The sequence below is a fragment of the Ictidomys tridecemlineatus genome, chromosome 8 (assembly GCF_052094955.1).
Source record: "Ictidomys tridecemlineatus isolate mIctTri1 chromosome 8, mIctTri1.hap1, whole genome shotgun sequence".
In the NCBI taxonomy this organism is placed as follows: domain Eukaryota; kingdom Metazoa; phylum Chordata; class Mammalia; order Rodentia; family Sciuridae; genus Ictidomys; species Ictidomys tridecemlineatus.
Window position 1 is genome coordinate 117928684 of NC_135484.1, and position 12588 is coordinate 117941271.

A 12588-nucleotide genomic window follows, 5' to 3' on the forward strand; every position below is an offset into this window, starting at 1 on the left:
CCTCTATTGCACCCTCTGCCATGATGTGCTGCCTCACCTCAAGTCCCGAGGAATGGAGTAAGCCCTTTGTGTTCTGAGATCTCTGAAACTGTGAGCTGCCAAATAACCTTTTCATCATGTGATGTTGATCGTCAGATCCTTTAGTCAGCAAAAAAAACTGACTAAAACAATTGCCTGGTTTTTAAGAATGAGTATCTAAATGTTTTATTTCAATGTTATTATAAATGGAATTTAGGGTTTTCCCCCTAAAATATTACAATGCCAGTGCATGCCAATACAACTGACTTCAGACCTTACCATGTTCTAAATTCATTTATTAGTTCAAAAACCTTTCTTTGCCTTAGGATTTTCTATGTATACAATCATGTCATCTGCAAATTAAGATACTTCATCATCTATAAATTGAAACATAGTCTTTTCAATCTATATTCCTTTTATTTCTATCTCTTGCCTCAAGACTCTGGCTGAGATGTTGAGTTACAATGTGTCACAGAAGAGGTGGAGTCAACACACTGGCCTATGAGTTATGGTTTGGATCCTGAATGTCTCCCAAAGGCCCAATATGCCAAAGAATTGGTGCCAGTCTAATGGATGAAACCTTTAATAGTGGGATCCCATGTAAAGAGGCTAGTTTATTAGTGGTGTGCCCTTGGGCAAGTGACTGAGACCTCGGTCCCCTCCTCTTTCTCTTTGTTTCCTGGCATCATGTGGTGAAGGGACTTCCTGCCACATGCTTGTGCTGAGATACTGTGCCCCCACAGGCCCAAAGCAATGGGGCCAAGTAACTAGACACTGACATCTCTGAAACAGTGAACAAAATAAACCTGTCCTTGTTTAAGTTGATTGATCTCAGGTATTTTTTCACAGCAACACAAATCTGACAGCATATCTTAAATAAAAATAACACCATATATTAAATAAAAAGCACTTCATCACAAAATACATTGTTAGCTGTAGATTTTTTAGAGATTCCCTTTATCTGAAGAAGCTTCTTTTTACTTCTGGTTGGCTAAGAAATTAGATCAAGATTAGGTTTTGAGTTTGTATAATGCCTTTTCTTCAAGGAGATGGTCCTGTGGTTATTCTCCTTATCCCATTAATATCGTAAATTAGTATTGATATTAAATATTCACCAAAATGTATAGTCTAGGATAAAACTAACTTCATCATAATGTTTAAATTTGATTTGCTGATATGTTGTGGATTCATGAGAAATGTTAGTCCAAAGTTTTCTACTTTTTTATGTGAACAATATAAAATTCAAATAAATGTATACATGTAAGCAACTATTATCACAGTACAATTATGGAATAATTCTATTACCCTAAAAAATTGCTCCTGCTCATAGCCCTGCACCAATTTCCATGGTGAGGCAAATACAAATCTTCACTTGAATTCTATGGATTTGTTCAGTTCACATTTCATATAAATGGAAATATATAATCTGTGGTCTATTCTGTTTGGCTTCTTTCATTTAGCATATTGTGTGTGTGTGCACATGCTCACACATACATGCACAGTGCTTGGGGTTGAACCCAAATTCTTGAGCTACATCCAGCCCTACCATAATGTTTTGAGGTTTATACATGTCTCAGTATTTCATTCCTTTTTATTGCTGAATATTATTCTATAGTATGGATATACCTCATGGAGTTTGTACCTAATTGCCAGTTGATGTGGTATTACAAATTTCTACTATGAATTTCATTTTGCTAAAAGGTATAGAGCCATTTAGGTTATGTATGACTTCTAATGTGTATGCAGATTCATGAGAGCATTTCAGAGAATATTTCCTAGAAAAAGAAATATGATGCCAATGATTCATCATATGTAATTATATATTACTATATAATTCTAATTTATTAGATACATGTTTTCCACACCAAATCTGTCCATTGACTTTCTTTCTGTGTTATTCCTCCCTCTGTGGTGAACCAGTACCACAGTCAGTACCACTGTCACAACAAGTGTAACTCCAACATATGACTTCTTCAGTTTAATGTAACCAAATTTCTGGGCCTGAGACACTGACTGTATAATATTGAATTTTAGTGAAATCCTTCTTTCACCAATCTCACTGAAAAGCAGTATTCCTGCTGTCTGAATCCCAATCACAGAGCAACGAGGAATGCAGCCTTCCTCTAATCCACCATCTTGACCATCCCATAGATGACTCTTGCTGAGTCACCCCCATGTCTCTCGGGGGAACACCAGCAACCCCCTCCACACTCCCCACCAGAGGAACTAGCTCGCCAGCTCCTTCCTCCTCAAACATCCTGAGTCCACAGCGTACTTGTCGTGGGACCTTCACAAATGCCTCAGTTTAGTGATGGTCTTTTGCCCTGTAATATTTGGGGTTCTCAACCTGCTTCTCATTGGTTACCCCAATTCTTTTCTGGCCACTTTCTCTGTTTTGCCTGTTCTGAACCTCTATATTCCACCCCAGATTCTATGTGACTAGAGGAAAAGTTGTCTTCTTCTTCTTCTTCTTCTTCTTCTTCTTCTTCTTCTTCTTCTTCTTCTTCTTCTTCTTCTTCTTCTTCTTCTTCTTCTTATTTCTTCTTCTTCTAACTTTTTTTGGTTATTTTTATGTGGTGCTGAATATAAAACCCAGTGCCTCATACATGTGAGACAAATGCTCTATCATTGAGCCACAACCACAGCCCAAGAGGAAAAATCTTGAGATATTGATGGGGTTTTTGGCTAGAGAACACTCTGGTAATAAATCTAAAGATCTCTTGATTGAAGCTCAGATGCTGCAGCCCTTAGGCATAGGAGTTGAGGCCTTCACCTCAGCCTTTTGGGGGAAACAAAGCTGTTCACTGGAAGTTAAGAGATTCTTGGCAAGAGTGACACCCATAGAAACTTAAGCCCAGCAATTATGAGATTTTGGATCCTGGTGCCCATTAGAATAAGGACTTCTTCTATTCATTTTACCTTCTTATCTTTATCTCCAGAACACAGAACATCATGGGACCCTCAAGGGTCAGAGGGTGCCCTCCATCTCAGGTCAAGATGCCCTATTTAATGCCTGTTTGTCTCTCATGTTTAAACAACAGCTTTCCTTTCTCCTTAGCTGCCTTCCTGATACTCTGTCCCTCCAAGGCTTGCATCTGGAGTGTCAGCTACATAAGAAAAACTGGTTTGAGACCAGAAGGAAAAAGTGCCACTTCTAAATTTAAGCTTCAGTGTGACCTAAATGGCTGTTTTCTCTTTACTTGTACTCTGGGACTCTGCTCTCTCATTAAGCTCTTCCCTAAATGATGATTGCACAGAGAAGGAAAATGGAAAAATCCCATCTGTGCAAGTTTTCTTTTTCTTGAGAACCTTTTCCTGAGGTCTACCCTCTGCTGGGACTTCATGGGCTTCTACAGTCTTTAAGTATTTGGATGACTCTAACTCAAATAGAACCCTGGTCTGATGGATGTTCCATGTGTCTCTTTACTAGTGTAATTACAGGCATGTTATTTTTTTATGTCTTTTTTTAAAAAACTCATTTTTTTTGTAAATTCACCTTTATTCCATGTACCCAAATTAATATATTTTTGTTCTAATTAGTCTTGTTTTAATTTAACTGAAATTTATTAGTCCTTTTTGTTAAAATGCTGTCTTTGTTCAGAGGCTAATTATTCAAAGGTGAATTCTCAAATACACCAGAAAAGGAAAGACCCCTGTAGGACCCCTTCACATGGTCCTAAAACAGAGTATAAACAGTGATGATATTGACATAGATCTACCTCATGGCTGGACAAGTGGCCATCGGAACCATTGATCCAGTGTCCAGGTGTGATTGATGGACCCTGTCCCAGCCATCCCCAACTGTGCAGGACTCCTCCAGGTCTATTCCCTATATTCTACAATACATTGATCACTGTCACACCAAGGACATCTATGACAGGGTTTGTTTTAATTTCTGAATGGTTAAATGTGACATAAAATGTGTAATAAACACCTACAGATCATTTGTCACACACCTGTGGGGAGCATATACATGGCAAAAAGCTATGCAATCCCTATTTTCTCTTTGATTTCATGTAGGTTTGTGCACAATGTGTATTATATACTACGTCTACACACATGGTATGTCTATGCATCATTTATATGGTACCAAAACTGGCTTATAGAAATATAATCTGGTTTATACATACATTTTTAAAAAATTGATTCAAATGACTTTTAGTTCTAATGACTTAAATAAACTTTTAACAAAAAAAAAAAAACTTTTAACAAAAGGTCAATATAAATTACCCAGAAATATAAAAGTAAAAATGTCTTAAAAATTACTACTCCACATGTTTTTCTAGGTGGTCAGCCAATCAAGAGTGTTGGTTTCTATAAAATGTTTAAAGTATTTTGTCCAGTGCTTTTAATTTTTTTATTTGTCAGAAGAAGATGGCTTGAAACATTAGCATTCATTTTCATTGACAATCAAAAGTTAATAATTAAAATGGTAAACTAGATTTAACATAAATGATATAAACATTTATAAACATGTTTGTTAGAGATGATATATGATTAATTTGCAAAGTTAAAATACAGACCATCAGCTTCTAAATATAATCTCAAGTAGTCTTGGCTTATTAACTTCTTTAACAAATATCTGTAAAGTCTTTTAAGTGATCTTTCTTATAACTCTGGCTCTCTTTATGGCATATAATGTTCTGTATCTGAATATAGGTAACCTGTCATCAATAAGTGATTTAAAAATTTTATGTCACTCTTTACAGTGGGATGTAAATTTAAGTTTATATATATTTTTCAAATAGTAAAAGGAGAATCTGATTCATTGAAAAGTTGTCACTTATTTCCACAAAAAATTAAGAGTGCTCAATTCTGCTTGCTTCCTGCTTCAGATATAATGTCATGTTATGTGAAATGATATTCAGATAGGCTCAGGAAACCATATATGATAACTTTGTAGAATCATATTTTAAAAGAGGCAAAGATCAGCTTCAAAAATTAAGAAAAAAAAACTTTAGGATTCCTCGAGAGCCTTGTTTCACCTGAGATATGACTCTGCCCCTCATCCTAATGAGATGAGACAAGTTGAGTTGGCTCCAAAGTAGATTAGAATTAAACTCATTTGAAGTTATGTTCATCTTCAAAAAACTTGGAATGGGACCACCATTTGACTCAGTTATCCCACTCAAAGGACTTAAAATCAGCATACTATAGTGACATACCCACATCAGTGTTTATAGCAGCTCAATTCATAATAGCTAAGCTATGGTACCAATCTAGGTGCCCTTAAACAGATGAATGGATAAAGAAAATGTGGTATATATACACAATGGAATACAACTCAGCCATAAAGAGGAATGAAATTATGGCATTCACCAGTAAAATGGATTGAACTGGAGACTATCATACTAAGTAAATAAGCCAAACTTCCAAGCCAAAGACTGAATGTTCTCTCTGATATGTGATGCTAACACACATGGGATGGGGAAAGAACAGAAGTTTATTGGATTAGACAAAGAGGAGTGAAGGGAAGGGAGCAGAGATGAGACTAAGAAAGACAGTAGAATGAACTGGACATAACTTTCCTATGTTCATATATGAATATATGACCAGTGTAATTCCTCATCATGTACAACCACAAGGATGGAGAGTCATATTTTACATATGTATAATATGAACAAATGCACTCTACTGTCAAGTATAGCTGAAAAGAACAGATAAAAAAGTTAAACTCATAAAAATATAGAGTATGTTCAAAAGATATATTTTTGTTTTGGAGATTACTGAGATCTCAAATAAAAGGGGATATCATACAAAATTAAGTAAAGGTTTTGGGTAAATTATAAAAGGTATTTAAAGTTTGTAAAGGTTTAAAATAAAGAAAATTTTGTAAAGGATTTTTTTATGATACTGAGTTGATAAATATGTGGATCTTTGTAGAATAAATATATGAGTCTTTATGGAGGCTAAATATATACAAAGATACATTAGTGTTATTATAGAAATTATGTTTCTTGGATCAAAGTTATTATACAACATTTTTGCTTTTGTTAATTTCATTTTGTATTTACCTTGTAAAATTTTATAACCATTGTCTGTTAGTGCTTTTTTTTTTACTACTTCTAACAGATCAACCTGAGTTAATTTAAGACAATAAGTTATCACCTACAGGATTGAGAGGATATAATGCTGACTTCCAGTACTAATAGTTACCCTAAATATTGTCCCTAAGTCAATGAAAGAGATAAGTGTAAAATTACAGACATTTTAAAGTTAAAACCCATTACTCCCTCTTCAAGACTGGTGAAACTGGTCTATTGGATATTTAAAATCAAAACTTGAAGACAAAAGCCAAGGAAGTAAAAGGGCTGAGGAAAAAGCAGTCAATATTTTGACCTTGCCCTCTAGGGTCATCCAGGACCCAGGGAATGATGGGAATACTCTAAGGGACATCAACTCTGGCAAGTCACCTGACCTCCTGATCAGGGAGCTGTGAGGACCCTAGAGAACAGGAAGCAACCAGTGAATATTCTGCAGAGAATTATTGAAGAAGGAAATGTCTCTGATGCTTCCAAAGGAAGCCAAGAGTGGTCAGCAAGAGTCTGACCCATCCTGGCAGATGAAATGGCTGGTAGAGGAAAGCTAAAGAGGCCAAGCTTCTTCTCACAGGTTCCCAAGAGTGATCCCTGAGGAATTTCAATGGCCCTGAGTATAGGACAAGGTCTATTTTTTAACAATTTAATCTTAAGTCCTGGCAGTCAAGTATAACCAAAGCACAGCCATTACAAGGACATTTAAAAGGAAAGACAATCTTGTGATGTATACTTGTGTCAGTCCTCCTAAAAGTAAGTAAACTAGGTGGTTATAAAGAGAGGGTTCTTGTACAGGAGAGCCTAATAAGTACCACAAAGGACTCTAATAGAGTGACAAGTTTGTCCTGAGTCCATTTGAGCCTAATCTCACAAACCTACCAAACTTCCTCACCTTCTACATGAACGGACTGGATCTGTGTTTCTGGCTTTCAATCTAGCCCCAAGCACAGCATCCATCAGAGCTAAAAGGGCTATACCACTCATTCCTCTTCTAGTAGGATTGGGAATAACTGCTGCGATGGATATAGTGATAGGAGGTCCATCCACCTCCCTCTCCTATCATCTAGATTTATCTAAAGATCTCTGTATTAGTCTAGGGGAAACAGCAACAGGCATAGTTATCCCCCAGAACCAGGTGGACTCACTAACAGCAGTCACTCTCCCAAACTGGAGACAATCAGATCTATTTACCACTAAGAGACTATATCTCTTCCTGGAAGAAAGATGGCATTTTTATGTAAACCAATCTGGTATAGTTAGAGATGTAACAAAGAAATTAGCAGACTGTTCCTCCAGGATTAGGCAGCACCTGTCAGATTCATAAGGGATCATGGTCAAAATTACAGTTGGGTGTTTTGGTGCCATCCTTGGTGGGATCCTTTCTGACGCTCCTTCTAGCTCTGTTGCTTGGACCCTTCCTGTTAAACCTACTGTCATGGTTGATCTCTTCTCATCTAGAGGCTGTCAAACTCCAGCTGGTGCTGCAGCAGGACTTCAAACGAATTCCACAAATGCACCCAAATGCCCCGCTGCCTCTTTTTGACAGACAGGGTGAGAGGGTCATGGTCCCCAATTAGGCAGGAAGAAGGACCACAACGTGCCTGAATCAACTACAGGAGATAAGACCTCTAGCTCCTTAGCCACCCCAAAAGAATTTTGGGATCATGTTTCTCAGGGGAAAATGAGGTAGGAGTTTAGGGGTGTTAAGATAGTGGAAGGTAGAAGAAAAATGTGGGTTGGAGTCCAGTATGGCTGCCTTATGGCAATAAGTTCCATTGCCATGACTATCTCTGCTCTGGAGGGCTTATTGCCCATGGCAACTCCCATCACAGGTTCTGTATTCTAATTAGGTAAAAATAAAGTAAACATTGGGAACCAACAGGACATATTCTTCAATCATCCTGTTCAGAGAGGGGACCAAGGCACAGCTCAGCATGTAAGAGAAACTCACAGACATTGAGACCTTGGGTCATGCTCTAGCTTGAACCAATTAGCTGTACTTTGGGAGTGTTACTTTCCCTTTCCCTTTCAATAAATCTATGCTCTGTTATTTCTGTGTTTCTTGCTCACTTGTTTGGTTGGGAAGCCAAGAACCTAGACCTCATCAGGACATCCACCAGTAACAGTTTTGAGGCATGAGTTTTGGTGGATTGTCAGTGATAGGATTCCTGGTCTCCAAGGCGACGTTTCTTGCTTTTCAGCAGTGATTGATTTACATCATCATCTGAATAATGTGTGTGTGGGTGGACCTAGATCTTCTACATTGTCCTTTCTAGCCCTTATGCCTGGTGATTAGGTCCATGCAAAACAGGAGGCTCTGAAGTCTTATCCAAATGTTTAATACTATTAGTATTAAATACATATTCAGTATTAAACATAATCACTATTCTGTAAACTGCCACTTCATCTTCTTTTAGAGCAGCTATTCAGCAGAGAACTGAAGAGGGTATTTTCTTTTGTTTTTGGAGAGGTCTCACTTGAGTTATGTATATTTCCTTTCTTCCATCTTGACCACATTCATTAGCGTCCTCTATCTTTTCCTGTCATCCTTGGTGTTTAATACATCACCAGATAGAATAAGATTCTGTAAACTGCCTCTGAGAGCAAAGATATCGTTCAGGATTTGGCTTGAAGCTGCACTCTGTCAGCTTATTCCATAAAAAGTTTTCATTTTCATCATTATCCCAGGGAGGTGTGGGGACCTCTTAGGTTTCTGACCCAGAATGTGCCAGGGGAAGGGGAAGGTAAGGTGGAGGAAAAACAATAGCAAGTCTTGTGTGGGTGGTGTTTTGGAGTGTATAAAGATCTCATCTCTAGTGTCCTTACATGGCATAGAGAAGACGGTTTTCCATGTCATAATGAAGGGCACAGTCAAGATGTTAGATGAAATATTGAATAAAATTCCGGATGAAAGAAGTTTAGAAACTTGGGATAGAGGTGTAGCTCGGTAGCAGGGTATTTGGCAAGCATGCGTGACTTGGGTCGCCAACATCTTTAAAAAAAAAAAAAATATTTCAGAAGCCTAATCTTGCCCTTGAGTCCTGCTCTGCTGTGCAACTTCCCAGTCTTTGCTCCGGGATGCAATGGTGCACTTCGGCCAACAGATGGCGACAGAGACCGAAGTTTAAGCTGTTTTTCTTTTGCTGCGGTGGAAATCCCCGTGGAAACCCGACTATTTACAGGGGCTCTCCCCACGCAGCCTTGGCCTCTCTCTTCTTTCTCACATTACATCAATCTGCGAGGTTCTGACAGCGGCGACGGTGAGATATGGAAAACCAGGGACAGGAGAAGGGGTGATGGGCAGCTTTCCAGACCAGCCCCTGAAGCCCTCCTGCTTCCCAGGGACCCAATTGTAGGGCGTCAGGCTGGAGGACAAGTGGGCGACCTGGGTCAGTCCCCGCATCCTGTAGATCTGGTCCTGCTAGAGCTGAGCTCCTCCCGGGAGAAATTCGGCTCCTGCACCCCATCCCCGACATTTTCTCCACTAATGTATTATCATCACCCACTGAATAAATATTTGTTGAAGGAAAGAGTGAAGTAGAAAAATTGAGGCCAGGCTCCTCTAAATTGCTTATCTGGGTTCCTTCAGGCACTTAGGGGCAGGGCCAGGTCTAGAGCTCAGGGTTTTTGATTTCCTGTTTGGTTCTCTTTCCACCAGTTTGTATACTCCCAATCGTATTTCCATTTAGACTCTTTTAGTCCTAATTATTGAAGAAAGACTTCTTCCTCCCTTAGAGCAGTTAGCTAGGAGAGAACTGCACAGGGTATATTTTGTTTTATTTTTTTGGAAAGGTCTCACCTGAATTATATATTTTTCCTTTCCTCCATCTTGACCATATTCATTAGAGCCCTTTATCCTTTGCTGTTGTCTTCTCCAGATGAAGAATTCAGTTTTTACATCTTAACTGAATGTTTATTTTTCACCCGAAAGTTTATGTATATTTGTGTTGTGTGTGTGTGTGTGTTCGTGTCCTAAGGTTTTTCTTCTTCTTCGTTTTTCTTGCATTATAATTTGTCATAAAGGTGGAATTCATTGTGATGTATTCATACGTGTATGTAACATAATTTGGTTGATTCCCTAAGGGTTTTCTTAACTCCTAGAGTATGAATCCTACCATTCTGAGGGACGATCAGCATTTGTCTTCTCTGACAAAATATGTGTTGCATATTCTATAGGAAAAGGTGGGGTCGGGGTCAGAATTCTCTATGTGTCTCTGGTTCAGGAAATGTTTAGAGCATGTGATTTGAGGAACAGAATGGACACTACATAGAGGAAATTTCTTGATGATGTGATACAGTTTGGGAGACATTAATGCTGTGGGGATCAGGACCTTGAAAGGGAAATGCATGGTGATTTTTTATTCCTGATTTCTTTCCCCCTGGTTTATTTCTCTTCAGTTTCTACTCTTGGTTGCTATCTCCTTGTTGTTGAGAATACAGCCAGGTGCAGTGGCACACACCTGTAATCCCAGCAATCTATGAAACTGAGGCAAGAAGATCTCAAGTTCGAGGTTTGTGTCAGCAACTTAATGAGATCTGCAGCAACTTAACAATACCTTGTGTCATAAATAAATAAATAAATAAATAAATAAATAATAAAAAGGAATGGGGATGTGGCTCAGTGATAAAGTGCCCCTGGGTTTAATCCTAGTATAAAACAAACAGATAATCCTCCCAAAAAAACAAACAGAAAAAAAAATGGAGAAAAGGGGGGGAAAACTAGAAAAAAAAATCCATAGTTTTTCTTAGAAGAAACAACAACAACAAAACCAGAAAAAAACGATGTGAAAATTTCCATATTTCTTTATGACTTTTATGAAATGTGAAAGCCATGTTTTAGGGTAGAGGTATTTGATCTAATTGCCATTAGGAAGAAATAGAAACTCCTAAAGGGAGTTACATGCCTTACATATATATGTATATTTTTTTTTTTGCTTGCCTCTCCCACCTTGTTCCCTACAATTATCCAACCAACTTACTCTGTTCCAACCACACTCTCCTTTTTCTTTAAACACACGAAGTACTTGCCGAGCATGCCTGGCTTGGATCGCCAACATCTTAAAAAAAAAAAAAAAAAAAAAAAAGTTCCTAATCTTGCACTTGAGTCCTGCTCTGCTCTGCAACTTCCCAGTCATTGCTCCGGGACGCAATGGTGCACTTCGACCAACAGATGGCGACGGAGATCTCTCTTGCCTCTAATGCTCTTTGAGATCTTAACACAATTTAAAAATACCTATTTGTCACATCTGTTCAAATCTAAGCTCCGTGAGGAAGGGACCATGCTAGTTTTTCTTCTATGTTACTTTGTAACCCCTGGTAGAGTGGTAATGGGAGGCCAAATATTTTATTTCAAAAATATTGTAGCATGCTATCCCAATGGAATACATACACAGCAGAGCAACTGTTTTATCTATATTTTCAGCAGGTAGAGCAGCACATTTTAGGTATTCAGTAAATTGTTATTAAATCCATATTGAGTTCTTTCGATTGATTTTTGAACATTTCAAGTTTGAAAAAACCAGAAAATCAGAATGCTATAGGGAGGGGACAAAACCAAAAGCAGACTATGGACAAGATTTCCTTATGTAAACCCCAAATTTATCCAGATACAATAGTGGTACAAGAAACATGTCGATTAACGAGGGTTCTCTGTTCTCCTCAGTGGATTTCCAGTCCTTTGCCATACGTGATATATAAAGAATGAATAAATTTGCCAAATTAATTAATTCAAAGACTGACATGAAGATTTTATTTGCTTAATAAAAATTTAAAGTAATTACCCAGTAATTCATTAGGAGAGTGCAACTGAGGGGGTTAAAATATGAATGTTTTTCTTATTTTAAAACATTATCAGTACTGTGAAAGCACTTGTTTTCTTCCCTATGCTGCCCAGGCTGGTCCTGAACTTCTGGGCTCAAGCCATTTTGCTGCAGCCTCTTAAGTGGCTGGGACGACAGGTGTGTGCACCTGGCTTTTGAAGCACTTAAATCAGTTAATACCTATCATTAACTAAATTCATATTTGATACTAATATGTAGCAGAAATTAAAATTTGTTGTTATTTGCAGGACAATTATAGAGTATTGTGGTCACTGTTACTCTTCCAGTTCCATCGATAGCCCTCAGGCTTGTTCTTGGTGATGTATTTGATGGATTTACACAAACTGTGTTATTTGAAATTATGTAATTTCATTGTTTCAGTATTTTGCTCAAACATTAATATAAATGACTAAAGTATTTGCATGAAGTTTAAAACTGATGATCAAAGGCACATCTTTAAAATAAATGATAAACTGTGACGTTGGGCAAGTTACTCAGACTGAAGCATGGTTTCCTTATCTGAAAATTTAGATAATAATAATTACCCTATAGTCTGTTGGTTACTTGTGTCAAGATATTTTAAATGTGCCATGTCAGGCACATATTAAGATTGAAAAATGATATTTATTATTGTTTATACTAATAGAAACAATTATTATAACTGTAATGATAATTTCATGTCTATTCTTCTTGGATTAGATTTAGAATTTGAAAAA